We start from the raw sequence: 12,847 nt of genomic DNA, 5'->3' as shown, positions 1-12,847 counted from the left end.
GGTACTGTAGCCATAGGAAAATACACTAACCAAAGATGGAGCATTTTGAGCTTCATCAAATAATTGCAGTGAATCACAGCATGTGAAGTATGTGGTGTTTTGTGTTTTGTTTTGTTTTTAACAATTCTTGAGTGCTAAATGAATACACATAAATTTGTTTGTCATTAGGTAACCAATTCATTGTTCTGAAAACCGGTAATGAGAAATAATTGTTCTTCAGAGTAGCAATACTGTTGATAAGGAAAAGTTTTGCTTTATAAAAAATTTTAAATAAAAAAGGATTTGTAGGGCTTCCCTGGTGGCGCAGTGGTTGAGAGTCCGCCTGCCGATGCAGGGGACACGGGTTCGTGCCCCGGTCCGGGAAGATCCCACGAGCCGCGGAGCGGCTGGGCCCGTGAGCCATGGCTGCTGAGCCTGCGCGTCAGGAGCCTGTGCTCCGCAACGGGAGAGGCCACAACAGTGAGAGGCCCGCGTACCGGAAAAAAAAAAAAAAAAAAAAAAAGGATTTGTAGAATTAGGATACCACCATTTTGCCATTTGTTATGAAATAAAAGAACTAAACAATGATCATCAATGGCTACTAAAACGGTTATGGGAAATGTATAATCGGGCTGACAACTTCCAAACCCCCACAGTTCAATCCCAACATTAAAAAAGAAGAAGAAGAAGAAAAAACAGACCAAACAGACATATGTACCTCCTGATGTGATGGAATAGGAAATACAAAATACCAAAATGAAATTTTCTTGACAAAAATTCAAACCTGAATCCCTTCAAGCTTCTAAATCTAAATACCAGTTTACAAGAAATATTGGGGACAGGAATATATTAAATAATATTGCTGAGATCCTATCAGCAGAATCCAAAATATGGGGAACTGTTGAGGAAAAAGACCGAGTTTGTTCAACAAATAAACTGCCAATACAATAAAGGTAGAGGGAGGAATCTACAATTAAGAGATTTAAGAGATGTATCAACCCAACGTGTCTTAATTCAAATAACCCACTGTAAAACATAATTATGACACAGTGGGGGAAATTTAAAAACATTTGGTATCTCATTAAATTAAGGAATTACTATTACTACTTTAGGTATGATATAGTTGGTTGAGTTTTTTAAATGTTTATTACTTATCTCAATTGTGATATACATACTAAAGAATGAATGGAAAAATGTATTTGGGCTTTACTTCAAAATAGCTCAGTTGGGGTTGGAAATTTAGGCCAAGGGTAGATAAAACAAGGTTGGTGAGGAGTTGATAATTTTTGAAACTGGATGATGGGTACTTGGGAGTTTCATTATGCTATTCTCTCTATTTATGTATATGCTTGAAGATTTCCATATTAAAGATTTCTTTTAAAAGTATCTTCTACAGATCCTCATTGCTTACAGATAAAATCCAAACTACTTGACAGAAGCAGAACACTAGGTTTTCTGTAATCTGGCCACCTTCTAGGCTCATCTTCACCTGGCCTCATTCCCAGCTACCTCCTCTTTACCTATAAAGAGCTACATTTATTTCCCTGAACATACCCTGTATTTTCGTGCATTTGGTAATCCCATTAGCTTACCTGGAAAACCCTTCATTACTTTCATCATTTGGTGAACTCCAAGACCTAGTTCAAGTGTCACTGTTTCTAAAAATCTTTAATAGACTCCTTGAAATAGGACTACTCCCTCACTTCAATAGACTCCTTGAAGTAGGATTAATCCCTCACTTCAAAGCAATCCCAACACATCATGGACATGACACTCCAGTACCCCCCTTATATCATCCCATCATCATCCCCTCCCCTCCCCACGTTACTCAGATAAAATTCTATGGTCCATCATTATGATCACTCCCTTTAACGTCACCTCAACTCCTTTGCCTCTCTCTCATACTTGCTAGGATAAATCACAATCCTGAGTAAATGCTACCCTCTGCCTACTGTATGCCTGTACTCTTGCAGCTGAATGCGAATGAGTGGCTGATTTCTTTTCAAACTCACTTTCCCTAATGTCATTGGGTTCTTAATACTGCCAGGCATCATTTTTTCCCTCTTAATCTGGCTTCTTTTCCAGTTTCCAACCTGAAATAATCATTTAATACATTTTCCTCTTTTCTAAACCTCCAATATCTCTTCCCCCATACACATCTCATAAAGTCATCTTTATTTCACTGAACAAAACAAAGGTAATCAAAAGAGAATTTCCAGGATAACCAAATGGCAATAAGCATATGAAAAGCTACTGGGTTGGCCAAAAATTTCGTTCGGGTTTTTCTGTGCCATCTTACGGAAAAGCCCGAAAGAACTTTTTGGCCAAACTGATACTTAACATCATCAGTCATTAGGGAAATGCAAATTAAAACCACCATCTGATACCAACACCCACCAGAATGACCAAGACAGATTAATAATATTAGCAAGGAAGTGAAGCAAATGCACCTCTCACACCTTGCTGCTGAGAGTTAAATTGGTAGATCATGTTGTAAAAACTATATGACAGTATTTACCAAAGGTAAACATATGTATACCTTATGGCCCAGCAATTTCACTCCTACATACCTACTCAATTGAAATGTATGCATATGTTCCCTACAAAACATTTCAAGAGGTTCATAGAGCACAATTCATAATATATAGATAAAAGCTGAAAACAACCCAAATGTTCATCAGCAATAGAATAAAGTATGGTATATTCATATAGGGAATATTACACGGTAGTAAAAATCATTGAGCTATGGCTACACACAACAACATAGGTGAACCTCAATTTTGAGTTTAAGGAGCCCTTAACAAAAAAGAACATAGTATTTATAAAAAAATTCAAAAACAGGCCAAAAAACCTATGGTGTTGTTACTGAACGCAACTTGGGTCCACTCACCTGACACGCAGCAAAGCCAATCGAACACCAGGCTGTAATAAAGGAAAGTACTGCATTTATTTGCAAGGCACCAAGCAAGGAGAATTAGCAGCTAATGCTCAAAAGACCCAAACTTCCCAATGGCTTTTGGTTTTTAAAGGCAACTTTAGGGGTGAGGGTTGCAGGATGCATGATCAGCTTGCGGACATTCTTCTGATTTGTTGGTGGTGAGGTAACAGGGTGAAGTTTCAGGAATATTAATCATTAATCTTCTGGTTCCTACCAGTCTGGGGTCTATGATCTTGTGATCCACATGTAGTCAACACACTCCACCAGATGGGAATCTTAGTTTCTGCAGAACAACTCAAAGATACGCATCAGACTGTTATCTATATCCCTTCAGGAGGAACTAGGAGTCCTCTATTGTTCAAGCCCTTTGTTTCACATTTTCTACTTCTCTAATCATTAATTTGAGTCTGCTATTCGAAACTTCAGGAAGGCCTAGGAAAGGAAAGCTTTTTCTACAAACCAGAACTGGAGACACAGAAGGGCTTGCACCCAGGAGCGCCCTGCAGGGTCCTGCTCAGTTTCAGTGTCAGGACAGTGGTTATCCTTGCTGCAGCTTGGGTAGTAACTGGAAAGGGACACAGGAGCCCTCTGGGTTGCTGGTAATGTTCTGTTTCTTTATCTGGGTTCTAGTTAACACAGGTTTGTTCACTTTGTAAAAATTACAAGCTATATATTTGGGATTTTTGTACTTTTCTAGATGGATATTATACCTAAAATAAATTATTAAAGAATAGAAAAATAGAACTCCACAAATTTCACAAACCACCACATTGACCCATCTATGAACATCTGAGCCCAACTACCCTGCCTGCACTCCTGTTACTGTGGGTGAACTGTTGTTCATGCTTCTATCAGAGACAGGCCCTTTCTCCTGTGCACCACATAACTACCCTCTTCTTCACAAGGATGTCACCCTGGCAGGTATCCCATCTCATTCCTACATCTTCTCTTCTTGACTAGATCTTTCCCTTCAACCTACAAACATGCTATCACTTTCCTAATTTTTAGGACAAACTGCTCTTAACCTTCCATTACTTTTATTCTCCTTCTCTTGCCTTAAAGCAAGACTCAAACAATTCATCTATGCTTGCTGAATCCAGATTTGTTCTAACATTCTCCTTGAACCACCTCCAATCATGTTCTCACCTCCACTCCACAAAAACTGATCTTATCAAGGTCACCTCCACATTGTTAAATCCAACAGTCACTTCTTCATTCTCACCTTACCTGATTAACCAGTTTTGGGCATAGTCATCAACTTCCTCTTTCCTGAATCACCTTCCCCTTCACGCTTCCAGAATATTATTCCGGTTTTCCTTCTATTTATTACAGTAGCTGCTCCTTTCCAACTCTCTCTTGTTGGTTCCTCTTTACCTCTGTAACCTCTGCATTTTTTTTTCACATCTTTATTGGAGCATAAGTGCTTTACAATCTGTTAGTTTCTGCTGTACCACAAAGTGAATCAGCCATATGTATACATATACCCCCATATCCCCTCCCTCTTGAGCCTCCCTCCCACTCTCCCTATCCCACCCCTCTTAGGTCATCACAAAGCATCAAGTTGATCTCCTTGTGCTATGCAGCAGCTTCCCACTAGCCATCCATTTTACATTTGGTAGTGTATACATGTCAATGCTACTCTCTCACTTCACCCCAGCATCCCCCTTCCCGCCGTGCCCTCAAACCCATTCTATACGTCTGCGTCTTTATTCCTGCCTTGCCACTAGGTTCATCAGTACCACTTTTTAAAATTCCATATATATGCATTAGCATACAATATTTTTCTCTTTCTGACTTACTTCACTATGTATGACAGATCCTAGGTCCATCCATCTCACTACAAATAACTCAATTTTGTTCCTTTTTATGGCTGAGTAATATTCCATTGTATATATGTGCCACATCTTCTTTATCCATTCATCTATTAATGGACATTTAAGTTGCTTCCATGTCCTGGCTATTGTAAATAGTGCTACAATGAACACTGTGGTACATGTATCTTTTTATTTTTAATTAATTAATTAATTTTTGGCTGCATTGGGTCTTCATTGCTGTGCGTGGGTTTTCTCTAGTTGTGGCGAGCAGGGGCTACTCTTCATTGTGGTGGGTGGGCTTCTCATTGCGGTGGCTTCTCTTGTTGCAGAGCATGGGCTCTAGGTGCATGGGCTTCACCTAGCACACCAGCTCAGTAGTTGTGGCATATGGGCTTAGTTGCTCCGCAGCATGTGCGATCTTCTCGGACAGGGATCGAACCCATGTCCCCTGCATTGGCAGGTGGATTCTTAACCACTGTGCCACCAGGGAAGTCCCACATGTATCTTTTTGAATTATGGTTTTCTCAGGGTATATGCCCAGTAATGGGGTTGCTGGGTCACATGGTAGTTCTGTTTTTAGTTTTTTAAGGAACCTCCTTACTGTTCTCCATAGTGGCTGTATCAATTTACATTCCCACCAACAGTGCAAGAGGGTTCCCTTTTCTCCACACCCTCTCCAGCATTTATTGTTTCTAGATTTTTTGATGATGGCCATTCTGATCGGTGTGAGGTGATACCTCATTGTGGTTTTGACTTGCATTTCTCGGATGATTAGCAATGTTGAGCATCTTTTCATGTATTTGTTGGCCACCTGGATGTCTTCTTTGGGGAAATGTCTGTTTAGGTCTTCTGCCCATTTTTGGATTGGGTTGTTTTTTGTGTGTGATATTGAGCTGCATGAGCTGCTTGTATATTTTGCAGATTAATCCTTTGTCTGTTGTTTCACTTGAAAACATTTTCTCCCATTCTGAGGATTGTCTTTTTGTCTTGTTTATAGATTCCTTTGCTGTGAAAAAGCTTTTAACTTTAATTAGGTCCCATTTGTTTACTTTTATTTCCCTTCCTCTAGGAGGTGGGTCAGAAAGGATCTTGTGGTGATTTATGTCATAGAGTGTTCTGCCTATGTTTTCCTCTAAGTGTTTTATAGTGGCTGGCCTCACATTTAGGCCTTTAATCCATTTTGAGTTTATTTTTGTGTATGGTATTAGGGTGTGTTCTAATTTCATTCTTTTACATGTATCTATCCATTTTTTCCAGCACGACTTGTTGAAGAGGCTATCTTCTCCATTGTATGTTTTTGCCTCCTTTGTCAAAGATAAGGTGACCGTATGTGCATGGGTTTATCCCTGGGCTTTCTATCCTGTTCCATTGATCTATATTTCTGTTTTTGTGCCAGTACCATACTGTCTTGATGACTGTAGCTTTGTAGTATAGTCTGAAGTCAGGGAGCCTGATTCCTCCAGCTCTATTTATCTTTCTTAAGATTGCTTTGGCTATTTGGGGTCTTTTCTGTTTCCATGCAAATTGTAAAATTTCTTGTTCTAGTTCTGTGAAAAACGCCACTGGTAATTTGATAGGGATTGCACTGAACCTGTAGATTGCTTTGGGTAGTAGAGTCATTTTCACAATATTGATTCTTCCAATCCAGGAGTATGGTATATCTCTCCATCTGTTTATGTTATCTTTGATTTCTTTTACCAGTGTTTTATAGTTTTCTGAGTACAGGTCTTTTGCCTCCTTAGGTTTATTCTAGGTATTTTATTTTTTTTGTTGCAATGGTAAATGGAAGTGTTTCCTTAATTTCTCTTTCTGATCTTTCATTGTTAGTGTATAGGAATGCAAAAGATTTCTGTACATTAATTTTGTATCCTGCAACATTACCAAATTCATTGATTAGTTCTAGTAGTTTTCTGGTGGCATCTTTACAATTTTCTATGCATAGTATCATGTCACCAGCAAACAGTGACAGTTTTACTTCTTCTTTTCCAATTTGTATTCCTTTTATTTCTTTTTCTTCCCTGATTGCTGTGGCTAGGACTTCCAATAATATGTTGAATAATAGTAGTGAGAGTGGACATCCTTGTCATGTTCCTGATCTTAGAGGAAATGCTTTCAGTTTTTCACCATTGAGAATGATGTTGGCTGTGGATTTGTCATATATGGCTTTTGTTATGTTGAGGTAGGTTCCTTCTGTGCCCACTTTCTGGAGAGTTTTTATCATAAATGGGTGTTGAATTTTGCCAAAAGCTTTTTCTGCATCTATTGAGATGATCATATGGTTTTTACTCAGTTTGTCTATGTGGTGTATCACATTGATTGTTTTGCATATATTGAAGAATCCTTGCACCCCTGGGATAAATCCCACTTGATCATGGTGTATGATCCTTTTAATGTGTTGTTGGATTCTGTTTGCTAGTATTTTGTTGAGGATTTTTGTGTTTATGTTCATCAGTGATATTGGACTATAATTTTCCTTTTTGTGTTATCTTTCTCTGGTTTTGCTACCAGGGTAATGGTGGCCTTGTAGAATGAGTTTGGGGGTGTTCCTCCCTCTGCAATTTTTTGGAAGAGTTTGAGGATAGGTGTTAACTCTTCTCTAAATGTTTGATAGAATTAACCTGTGAAGCTATCTGGTCCTGGACTTTTGTTTGTTGGAAGATTTTTAACTACAGTTTCATTTTCATTACCTGTGATTTGTCTGCTTATATTTTCTAATTCTTCCTGGTTCAATCTTGGAAGGTTGTACTTTTCCAAGAATTTGTCCATTTCTTACAGGTTGTCCATTTTATTGGCATATAGTGGCTTGTAGTAGTCTCTTATGATCCTTTGTATATTTCTGTGGTATCCATTGTAACTTCTCATTTTTCATTTCTAATTTTATTGATTTGAGCCCTCTCCCTTTTTTTCTTGATGAGTCTGGCTAAAGGTTTATCAATTTTGTTTATCTTCTCAAAGAACCAACTTTTAGTTTTATTGATCTTTGCTACTGTTTTCTTCATTTCTATTTCATTATCTCTCCTCTGATCCTTATGCTTTCTTTCCTTCTATTAACTTTGGGTTTTCTTTGTTCTTCTTTTTCTTGTTGCTCTAAATGTAAGGTTAGGTTGTTTATTTGAGATTTTTCTCAAATAAAAGGTGAGAAAATTGAGGTGAGTTTCAATTGCTATGAACTTCCCTCTTAGAACTGCTTTTGCTGTGTCCCATAGGTTTTGGATCAGCAAGATCATGGTGTTTTTGTTGTCATTTGTTTCTAGGTTTTTTTGAATTTCTTCTTTGATTTCTTCAGTGATCTCTTGGTTATTTATCAGAGCACTGTTTAGCCTCCATGTATTTGTGGGGTTTTTCCTGTAATTAATTTCAAATCTCATAGCATTTGTGGTTGGAAAAGATTCTTGATATGATTTCAGTTTTCTTAAATTTTCCAAGGCTTGATTTGTGACCCAAGATGTGATCTATTCTGGAGAAGGTTCCATGTGCACTTGAGAAGAAAGTGTATTCTTCCTCTTTCCAGCAGAATATCCTAAAAATATCAATTAACTCTATCTGCTCTATTGTGTCATTTAAAGCTTGTGTTTCCTTATTTATTTTCTGTCTAGATGATCTGTCTATTGGTGTAAGTGGGGTGTTAAAGTCCCCCACTACTATTGTGTTACTGTTGATTTCTCCTTTTATGGCTGTTAGCATTTGCCTTATGTATTGAGGTGCTCCTATGTTGGGTGCATAAATATTTATAATTGTTGTTTTCTTCTTGGACTGATCCCTTAATCATTATGTAGTGTCCTTCCTTATCTCTTGTAACACTCATTATTTTAAAGTCTATTTCATCTGATACGAGTATTGCTACTCCAGCTTTCTTTTGATTTCCATTTGATGGAATATCTTCTTCCATCCCTTCACTTCCAGTCTGTATGTGTCACTAGGTCTGAAGTGGGTTTCTTATAGACAGCATATATAAGGGTCTTCTTTTTGTATCCATTCAGCCAGTCTGTGTCTTTTGGCTGGAGCATTTAATCCATTTACATTCAAGGTGACTATCTTGAATGTATGTTCCTATTACCATGTTCTTAATTGATTTGGGTTTGTTCTTGTGCATCTTTTTCTTCTTGTGTTTCCCGCTTAGAGAAGTTCCTTTAGCATTTCTTGTAAAGCTGGTTTGGTGGTGCTGAATTCTTGTAGCCTTTGCTTGTCTGTAAAGCTTTTGATTTCTCCGTCAAGCCTGAATGAGATCCTTGCTGGGTAGCTTTTTCCCTTTCATCATTTTAAGTATGTCCTGCCACTGACTTCTGGCTTGCAGAGTTTCTGCTGAAAGATCAGCTGTTAACCTTATGGGGATTCCCTTGTATGTTATTTGTTGCTTTTCCTTTGCTGCTTTTAATATATTTTCTTTGTATTTAATTTTTGATAATTTGATTAATATATGTCTTGGTGTGTTTCTCTTTGGGTTTATCCTGTATGGGACTCTCTGCACTTCCTGGCCTTGATTATTTCCTTTCCCATGTTACAGAAGTTTTCTACTATAATCTCTTCAAATATTTTCTCAGACCCTTTCTCTTTCTGTTCTTCTTCTGGGACCCCTATAATTCGAATGTTGGTGCGTTTAATGTTGTCCCAGAGGTCTCTGAGACTGTCCTCAATTCTTTTCATTCTTTTTTCTTTATTCTGCTCCCCGGCAGTTATTTCCACCATTTTATCTTCCAGCTCACTTATCCGTTCTTCTGCTTCAGTTATTCTGCTATTGATTCCTTCTAGAGTATTTTTAATTTCAGTTACTGTGTTGTTCATCACTTTTCTCTTTCATTCTTCTAGACCCTTGTTAAGCGTTTCTTGTATTTTCTCCATTCTGTTTCTGAGATTTTGGATCATCTTTACTATCATTACTGTGAATTCTTTTTCAGGTAGGTTGCCTATTTCATCTTCATTTATTTGGTCTTGTAGGTTTTTACCTTGCTTCTTCATCTGCGCCTTTTTTTTTCTTTTCTTTTGATAGGTGGGGCTGTATTCCTGGCTTACTGGTTGTTTGGCCTGAGGCATCCAGCACTGGAGTTTGCAGGCAGTTGGGTAGAGCTGGGTCTTGGTGCCAAGATGAAGACCTCTGGGAGGCCTCACTCCAATTAATATTCCTTGGGGTTTGAGGTCTCTGTTAGTCCATAAGTTTGGACTCAGTGCTCCCAAAACAGGAGCTCAGGCCCAACCTCCAGCCTGGGAACAAAGATCCTGCAAGCCGCGTGGCACAGCAAAAAAAAACCCCAAAAAACAAAGGAAAATAAGGGCAGTACAATAACAAAGAATAAAAAATAAAATAAAATTAGAAAGATAAAAAATATATTAGGAAAAATATAAATATAATTGAAACAATGGCAACAAGGTAAAACAAAACCACAACAAAAAAATGAAAAAAAAAGGGGAAGCCAAAAGGAGAATAACAAAGTATAAAGAATAAAATAAAATTAGAAAAATAAAAGATTAGAAAAATATATATATAAATGAATCAACAACAACAAGGTAAAATAGAAACCCCAACCTAAAAGAAGAAAAAAAAGGCCTTGGCTACAGGGGTGGAGTTTAGGCGGGGGTGGAACTTAGGGGCGGGGTGTAGGGTGGGGCAGGACCTAGGCAGGCAGCAGGGTGATGTTTGAGCATGTGGCAGGGCCTAGGCTCAGGGCCGGTGCAGCTGGAAAAGGCCTTGGGGACAGTGCTTAGGTGGGGCGACGTTCAAGCATGGGGTGGGGCCTCTGCTTAGGTCCTGCGCAGAAGGGGAGAGGCAGTATGCCCAAAGGGGGGGCCTCTGGAGTGTGGACTTCCAGGGTTTGGCGGTAGGGCCCTTGAGTGAGGGTTTGTGGGTGGAGTTTAGGCCCAGCACGCTGGAGGGAGGGGGTCTCCGAGCGTAGAGGTGGGGCCCTGGGTGGGGGTGTAGGGGCGGGGCTTGGGGTCTGCGTGTCAGGAGGGAGGCTCCGAGGGCAGGATTAGGCCCAGGAGCCCAGTAGGCTCCCTGGTGCCTAAGTGGACAGGGAAAGAGCTGGCTGCGTTCCCTTCCGTTTCTCTGCTCCCCCACCACCCCAGCCAAGGGTCTCCCCCAAGGGTCTCCCCCAGGGTCTCCCCCATTGCCACCGCTAGACCCCTAACCGTGGGTGGGTCCCGCTGGGTGTAGGAACTCCTCCCCTCCCCCAGCCGCCCCTCAGGGATGCCGGTCCGGGAGGTCCGGCTTTTACTTTTGCTCCCCCTTCCCTCCCTCCCACTCCCTCAGGACCCACGGCTGGAGGGGGCCTCGGTGGGCAGAGGATCAGGCCCGGGATCTCAGCAGGCTCCCGGGGGCCCAAGTGGGCAGGGGAAACCTGTCCACACTCCCTTTTGATCCTCTGCCCTCCCAGTGGTCCCCCAATTTCCCCCTTCGGGCATGGGATCCCTTCGTGTCCCCCAGCCGCCCCTCAGGGGCGCCAGTCCCGTACCGCCTCCACTTCTCCTCCCCCCTCACTCCCCCCCACGCACCATGTCCTACCTGGTCACTGTGGATTCCTCCTGACCCCTTAGGTGTCCGTGGTCCCCCACTGGTGCCTGGCAGGTGCCCTAGTTGTACAGAGATGCGAATTCTGCATCTTCCTAGTCCGCCATCTTGACCCCACCATCCTCTGCATTTTGGAGAGCCCTCCGAACTCATTTGGGAGGCTCTTTTTTTCTATTTCTGCCACTCCTTTGGGACTCTCATCCAGTTTCATGGGTTTACATATAAGCTGATGAATACCACATAAGTGTCTCCAGTCTAGACCTCTCTCCTGAACCCAGATTCCTGTCACATTCATCTCCTCAACATCTCTACTCAGATGTCTAATAGGCATCTCCAATTTAACATGTTCAAAATCAACCCCCTGATCTTCCCCTAAGAAACCACTCTTTCACAGTGTTCCTCTCTTGGTTAACGGTAACTCTGTCCTTCTAACTTATCATCAGAACAAAAGCCCTGGAGTCATTCTTGACTCCTCCATTGCTCTCATAAACAAATTCAATCTGTCAGCAAACTCTCAGACTGAACCTTCAAAACATTTCCAGAATCTGACCACTTTCACCATTTCTACTGCTCGTGCTGAGATTAGTACCATAGCCTCCTAACGAGCCTCCCTGCTCCCACCCCTACCTCCCAACCAGTCTGTCCTCAACGCAGCATTAAAATGTTAGTCAGATCACGTCAGCCCGCTGCTCAAAACCTGCCAGGGGCCTATAATATCTCTCAGAGAAGACAAAGTCCATGTAATGGGGCACAAAGGTCTTTACAATATATCCTCCTCCCCTGTATTCTTAGGTCTTTTCCCCCTCCTTTACTCTGCTCCGTTTACACCAGCTTCCTTGCTGTTCCTCAAACGTGGCAGGTGTGGTCGTGCTTCAGTGCTGACCAAGTCTTTCCTCTTGGCCTAGAATGCTCTTCCCGCATTTATCCTCACGGATCATTCCTTCATCCCTTCAAATGTTGACTCAAATGTCACCTTTTCATTAAGGCCTCCCTGACCACACTATTTAAGATTTTCCTCCCCACTCCACTCTCCTAAGGTCTCATTCACTTCCTTCAATTTCTCTCCAGCACTCGTCTCCTCCTAATATACATATACATTACTTATCCGTTTGTAGTTGTTTTCCCACTGGTATGCACATACCAACATGAGCATGGGGATTCCTGTTTTGTTGACTGCACTATCCCCAGTGTCAAAAGCAATACCTGGTAAATAGTTAGAGCTTACTTAATATCTGTGGAGTGAATGAAAGTTATTTCATCGCTCATCATACACTCAAGCGTCACAGAGATGCGAACAATCTTTGTGATGACGGACCGACTAAGGGGAAGAAATAAGAACAGGTATTCAGTTCAATTGAAGGACTTAAGGCAGGCAATGGATTTAATTATTCTTTCCATTTAACTGAAATACTTTTTTTCCTCAAATAAATTATATCTTCTGTTGCCAGACAGGGTTAACTGTTCTTCCTTTCTTAACTTTTTGCTCAGTCGAGAAAAGAGCAAAGATTACAATAGGCAGAGTGTGCAACAAAAACTATAGTTATTAAAACAACACTTATCGGGACTTCCCTGGTGGTCCAGTGGTAAAGAATCCACCTTGCAATGCAGGGAATG

The sequence above is a fragment of the Lagenorhynchus albirostris genome, chromosome 1 (genome assembly GCF_949774975.1).
Source record: "Lagenorhynchus albirostris chromosome 1, mLagAlb1.1, whole genome shotgun sequence".
Lineage (NCBI taxonomy): Eukaryota > Metazoa > Chordata > Mammalia > Artiodactyla > Delphinidae > Lagenorhynchus > Lagenorhynchus albirostris.
The sequence above is the reverse complement of the archived record's forward strand: the minus strand, read 5'-3'. Positions refer to the sequence as shown.